The sequence below is a fragment of the Uloborus diversus genome, chromosome 5 (genome assembly GCF_026930045.1).
Source record: "Uloborus diversus isolate 005 chromosome 5, Udiv.v.3.1, whole genome shotgun sequence".
NCBI lineage: Eukaryota > Metazoa > Arthropoda > Arachnida > Araneae > Uloboridae > Uloborus > Uloborus diversus.
Window position 1 is genome coordinate 37,402,361 of NC_072735.1, and position 6,000 is coordinate 37,408,360.

The following is a 6,000-nucleotide window of genomic DNA, read 5'->3' on the forward strand; positions in this document are numbered from 1 at the left end:
AGTGCCCTTTAAGAAGGTCAGATTCTGATTCTAATTGAAGCTTTTACTGACTTTGTTTTCCGAAAAACATCCTGTTTTGGAACTCTAAATGAAGGGATACAGTGGAGACTTTCTTGGAATCACAATCTACACTTACCCTCAGTCACATTTGTAGAAGTTCGTGACTACCCCAATTCTTTTGTAGATAATCTTGGAGCATTCCTTCCTAATATGAAGCCTCTCAAACAATTGTCTTTTTACGATTACTCGCCAGTCTAAAACGATTTGCACCAAAAGAAAACTGTCCAAGTATTTTATTTTGATAAACTGTTTACTAAAAACTTAAACCGATTTGTTAGTATTTTCTTTGCACAATTTTTATGAGAATTGTTGTTTCCCACAATATTTTTTTTTTCATTTTTCTTTAGTATTTTTGGAGGGGGGAGGGTCTTATCCCTCCAAGGACGATGGCGCAACCCTCTAGAATTACCCCTCCCCCTAAAATTTTCAATTGGCGCAATCTGCTCCACATCCCTAATTTTTTCCTTAAAATCCCTAAATTTTTCTCACACACATATTTATGTAAATGCTATTTGTATGCGTACACTCATAAAAATGAGTTGTATCAATATCGTAGTAGACTTTCATACCAGCACAATATGTTTAAATACAAGTTTTATTACAAAATTAATTATTATTTCTTTATACATTGAAATTTTCAAAACAAATTTCTAACTTGTTGAAAAGTTACATAAGTTATCTTAACTGTTCCACTTTGTCCCACATTCTCCTATCTGTTCACGTCTGTAGAATTTATTGTGTTACGTAATAATTTGAAACATTAAAAAACCGACTACTTGAGAAAAGTTTTTGTGGAATAATTAGACCAAATAAATAAACCATTAATTTAAATTAGTTAGATTTATATGTGGATATAAATAATTTAGAATTTTGACTAATTTTCACCAGGGCTAGGATGTTGAAAAGCTTTTTTTTTTTTTTAATGCCCTTTAAATACGTCAAAAAAATCTCCAAAAGTAATGTAAATCGAATACGAAATATCGAATGAATTAACTAAATCAATAGAGAAAAGAGAATAAAATTTAAAACAGTTAATGTTTTTGTTAAAATTGCTTGCAGAGAAATATAAATTTAAAATAGTGAAATATGCAGAATTTGTGGATTTTATTTTTATTGATTGGCAACAAATAAGCTAAGAGCAGTGAATTCTGGATGTGGAAGAGGTAGTTTTAACAATACCATTGATATTACTTGAAGTTTTGTTCCTGAATGACTGTATGATTTTGCTTTCAAAAGTTTGATTCATCTGAGTTTTTTCCTTCAAAGCTTTTTCCATGTTTTTATTCACTATTATTTTCGCTATACAAATCTTCGTTCAATCTGAACATTCTATGTGAAAACAGAATAAATTTCATTATCTACATAAAATTAGCACTTGTAAGAATTTTTTTGTAAGAATATGGTTTTGAAAAATGGCGTGACACATGACGAAGGAGGAGGAGGGTCAAAATGGTGAAAAAAAAAGTGTGACATCATTTATGAACTAAACTAAGCATTCAAAATTCCTCTTTCCAAAAATACGCTTGAAAAAAAAATAAATAAAAAACAAACAAAAAACAGCATAACTAACTCAGTCAAGCCGGCATCTAAAATAGTGCACATGATCGCACAAATCTACGTCAGAAAACAGCTTTTCGAAAGTGGGGGATGGGGGATATATATTCCCACACTCCTGTTCTTCCAATTGATGAATGAGGTTCAAACATTTGAACTGAACAATCGGGGACAAAGAGTCAAAAAGACTGAATACGAAGAAAAGACCCATTATTCCCAGTCGGCGAGTGCCGCACGATTTGCATAAAACCAGAATAGGTTGTCCGGACCTCATTGTTGATGTCAGGTATTCCGGGGCGTGGGAGCCGGATTCCGGCGCGTGCCGGGCACGTGCTATGTTGGGAGGAAACCCAGCCGTGGGAAAATGCGGTGCTTTCGCGCGGATGGGGGGTGGTTATCGAGTACAGGTGATAGGAGCGATGTTTTGTCGAGAGCGGATTTGGCAATTGAAGTGTCTTGTTTTGTAAGCTTTTTCCCTGCTGGAAATTTACGGAGGTTAAATTAATCATTTACTGGAGCAAGGGTCGATAATATTTTGCTTCCGCAAAACAACCGAGTCAGGGGACTGGGGGAGGTTAATGCTAGGACGTGATACGTAGCAAATGGTAGAGATTATCAAACAAGATGTGCAAACTCGAACTGATTTCCTTCTGATTCATATAAATTGTTATCGACAAATGTTTAACTGCAATTATTTGCAAAGCACACTCGCTTAACAGTTCTTAACAGTTCTGTTGTCTTCCCAAAGCAAATTTTTTTTCGGGTTTTCCCAGAATGTTTGACATTCAAACCTAATCAATTTGACGTGGCAATCTACTGTCCTGGTGATTGGCAGAAACAAGTCTCGTGCTTTATGCGTTTATTTTATTTTATATCTTTATTTTATTTTATTTCATTTATTTATTTTGCGAACTAGAAATCATTTCGCGGTTTATTAACTCATTTTTTAAATTATGCATTTATCTATTTTTTATTTACCTATTTATTTATATTCTTTTTTTTTTTTTTTTTGTTTTGCAGGTAATAAATCTATCGCCAGGGCTTGATTATCACACAGGCCAATTAGGCCCGGGCTTGGGGCCCCATTTTCGTAAGGGGCCTCAAATTACTTGGAAAATTATGCATAGCATTAGAACTATACGAAAAATAGACACAAATGACCTCAAAAATGCATTCCAGCCAACCATAAATCTGTAAATCAACCACTGTATTCCGCTTTCGAGCTTTCAGGGGGCCTACAAATTACTGTGCGCCTAGGGCCTCCCTTTGAGTTAGTCGGACCCTGTCTATCGCATTTTAATGATTCTTTTTCCCCTTCTATTTATTTCCTCTTCTTTTTTTTTTTTTTTAACCATTTCTTTCGGATTGGATGTTATTCGCACTAGTGAATATAACTTTTTTTAAACTGAAAAGCTTAATTAGAGTTATTATAAATGATTTTTCTTTACATCCTACCTAATTCTGGAATTTCTTATGTCAAAAAGACTTCAATGAAAATATAAATTTTTCCGGTACAAATGGAACAAAATATTTAACCCTAGAACTACAAACCCATATCATTTTTTTAACTTGTGAACTAGAACCCGGGGGTACATATTAATTCCATGGGGTTTGATCGTAAAATCGTTCTAAAAGCTGTAATTTGAGTCAAAAGTACTTTTTTCTTCTTGTTACTGAAGCGAATGAGGAAGATCAAATTCAATTTTATCAATGTTTACTAGGTGAAAATACAATTTTAAGAGCTAAGCGTCGAAAACCCGGTTAAAAGTGCTGAAAATCAAGTTTAGCAGAGGTAGAAATCTACACCGGTTCGTAGAGGCTCGATCTCGATTACGTTTGATAATTGCTAGGAAATATGAGTAAAGTAATAACGAATCAAATGTGTTTCCATCTACATTCCACTACTTTCATGTGTGAATTGATTGCTTTCTTATTGTCAATTACTGTTGAAAATTTACTTCTCCATATTAAAAAAAAAAAAGAAGACGAAGATTGTGGGAGAACGAATTTCCGGCTGTTTGGTACCATTTGTTGATATATGTTTCTTGAACAGCAATAATTAAAAGCTGATGCTTCCAAATCACCCTCACACTCATTCGTAATGGTGTTCCCATAGGGGACCCATCCCCTCCCCCCCTCCTATATCCTCCTGTTTCCCTCTATACACGCCGTATACTCTCAAACATTTTTTCGACATGTAGCGTATACCCTCAAGCTTCAAAAGTTTTCATATTATGACATATTATACTAATACACATAGAAATATGACGACCAACAACAGCCTCTTGGTCCAGATAGGCTGGTCCTAGTCAATTTATTAGTCCCCAATGAATATCAATGGCCCTCTTAAAACTATCCATCCTCTTGCTCATTACCACCTCTTGCGGTACACTGTTCCAAGTGCCCACAACCCTACTAAAGTAGTAGTTTTTCCTTATATTCCAGGTTAGCTTGAGTTCTGAATAGCTTAAAACAATGATCCCTCGTTCTGCTTTCGGTGCAAAAATTTAATCCATTAACATCATTCATTTTGATAAAATTAAACAACTAAATCATGTCCTCTCTGGTCCTCTTTTGCTCCAGACTATACATATTAAACCTATTAAGTCTGGTATCATAATCTAAATCTGAAAGTCCCTTTACTAGTCTAGTTTCCCTTCTTCGAACCCTTTCCAATGCACAAATATCTTTCCTCAGATAAGGTGACCAAAACTGCACAGCATACTCCAAACGAGGTCTTACTAAACTCCTATACAAAGGCAGAAGAACCTTCTTAGATTTGTTTGAAATAGATCTATTGATAAACCCAAGCATTCTGTTGGCTTTGTTACTAGCAATACTGCACTGTTGACTAAACTTGAAGTCCTGATTTATAAAGACACCCAGATCCATAACATTTTCTGCCTGACTAATGACTGAACCTTGCAAATAATAACTTGTACACTTATTTCCATGCCCTAAATGTAGCACTTGACATTTCACTAGGATTCCCATCAATGTTATCTGCTAGCCTTTGCTCCAATTCCCTTTTCCGAATCCATTTCAAATACTTAAAATGTCGTCTTGCCTTGCAATACTGGAGCCTATCTGCACTCTGACCAGTTTCCTCAAACTGACGTAAAGCCGCTTACTTACAATTTAGAGCTTCTTTAATCTCCCTGGAGAACCACATGGGCCAAATTTTAGTACTAATACCTTTTCTCCAAGTGGAACATAATCCCCAACCGTTTTTGCCAGTTTTTCCTTAAATTCCGTCTACCGATGATCTACGTCGCTATTTTCCAATCCTGAAGAAAAAACCTCTTTCAAGCTCTGCTTAAGTGCAACAAAATCAGTGTTTCTGAAATTGAGCACAAGCATAAAATTTTCAACTTTGTACACTTCAAATTCAATCCAGAACCTAATGCTGTTATGATCACTATCTCCGATATGATACCCACAAGCCCTGAAAAGAACTTCCTACGTCACACAAAACTAGATCCAAAATCGCCTCGTCCCCTGAGTTACAACTTGAGTTACAACAGAAAGAGTCAACTATTACTTTTAAAAATTCCTCTTCTCTGCTATTACTAGAATAAAATTTTTTCCAATCGCATACACATATTGTGCATAACTGATAACTGGGAGTATACCCTCATAAAAATTGAAGGGAACATCACTGCTCATTAGTGTGCAAAATTAGTTTCCATTCAATCAATAAAAATTAAGGGAAACGTTTACTTAAAAGAATATTCTGCAAAAGGTAATGTTCCTTGTGTACATTTTTAGCATTCTTTCTCAGGAGTAACCACTTTGTAAGCGTTTCTCCCCGGAAAAATGCACGTATCACCTTTTCCGAATTCGGTTTGCACAGATTCACCAACCTTATCTTTCCATTTAATGAGTTCTTAACCCCATCAAAGAAAAAAAAATCCTTCCCACGAAATATCATATCAAATAACTCTTCTAAAACGCCTCACCCAAAACTCTCTCTAAGCACTGCTTGATTGCCGATTAATTTCGGCTGCTCAATTTGCCCAATTTGCTCAGCAAGCGATGCTCTGATGCGGATGCGCGGACTCAGACTGTACACTTCCCCTGTGCAGCAAATATAATTTGCTCCCTTTTATTTTCCGCTCCATGAGCAATGTACCCTACAGGAAGCCCTGACCGCATCCGGATTGCACGTGTTCAGTCCGGCCTTTAAAAGGTTTCTGATCGCGAAATCCAATGCACGATTACGCTTCGATGCTCTGAATTGAAGATTTAGTTACCACTCTTTGTGATAATTGTTGAGATTTTTCCCTTCGTTTGTTACTTCCGTTTAAGCCTCCTTGATGCGTGGTACCTTGCCTGACAGTGATAAAAGTTTTCGGTTAAAAGTTACAGAGGGACAGAGACATTGTT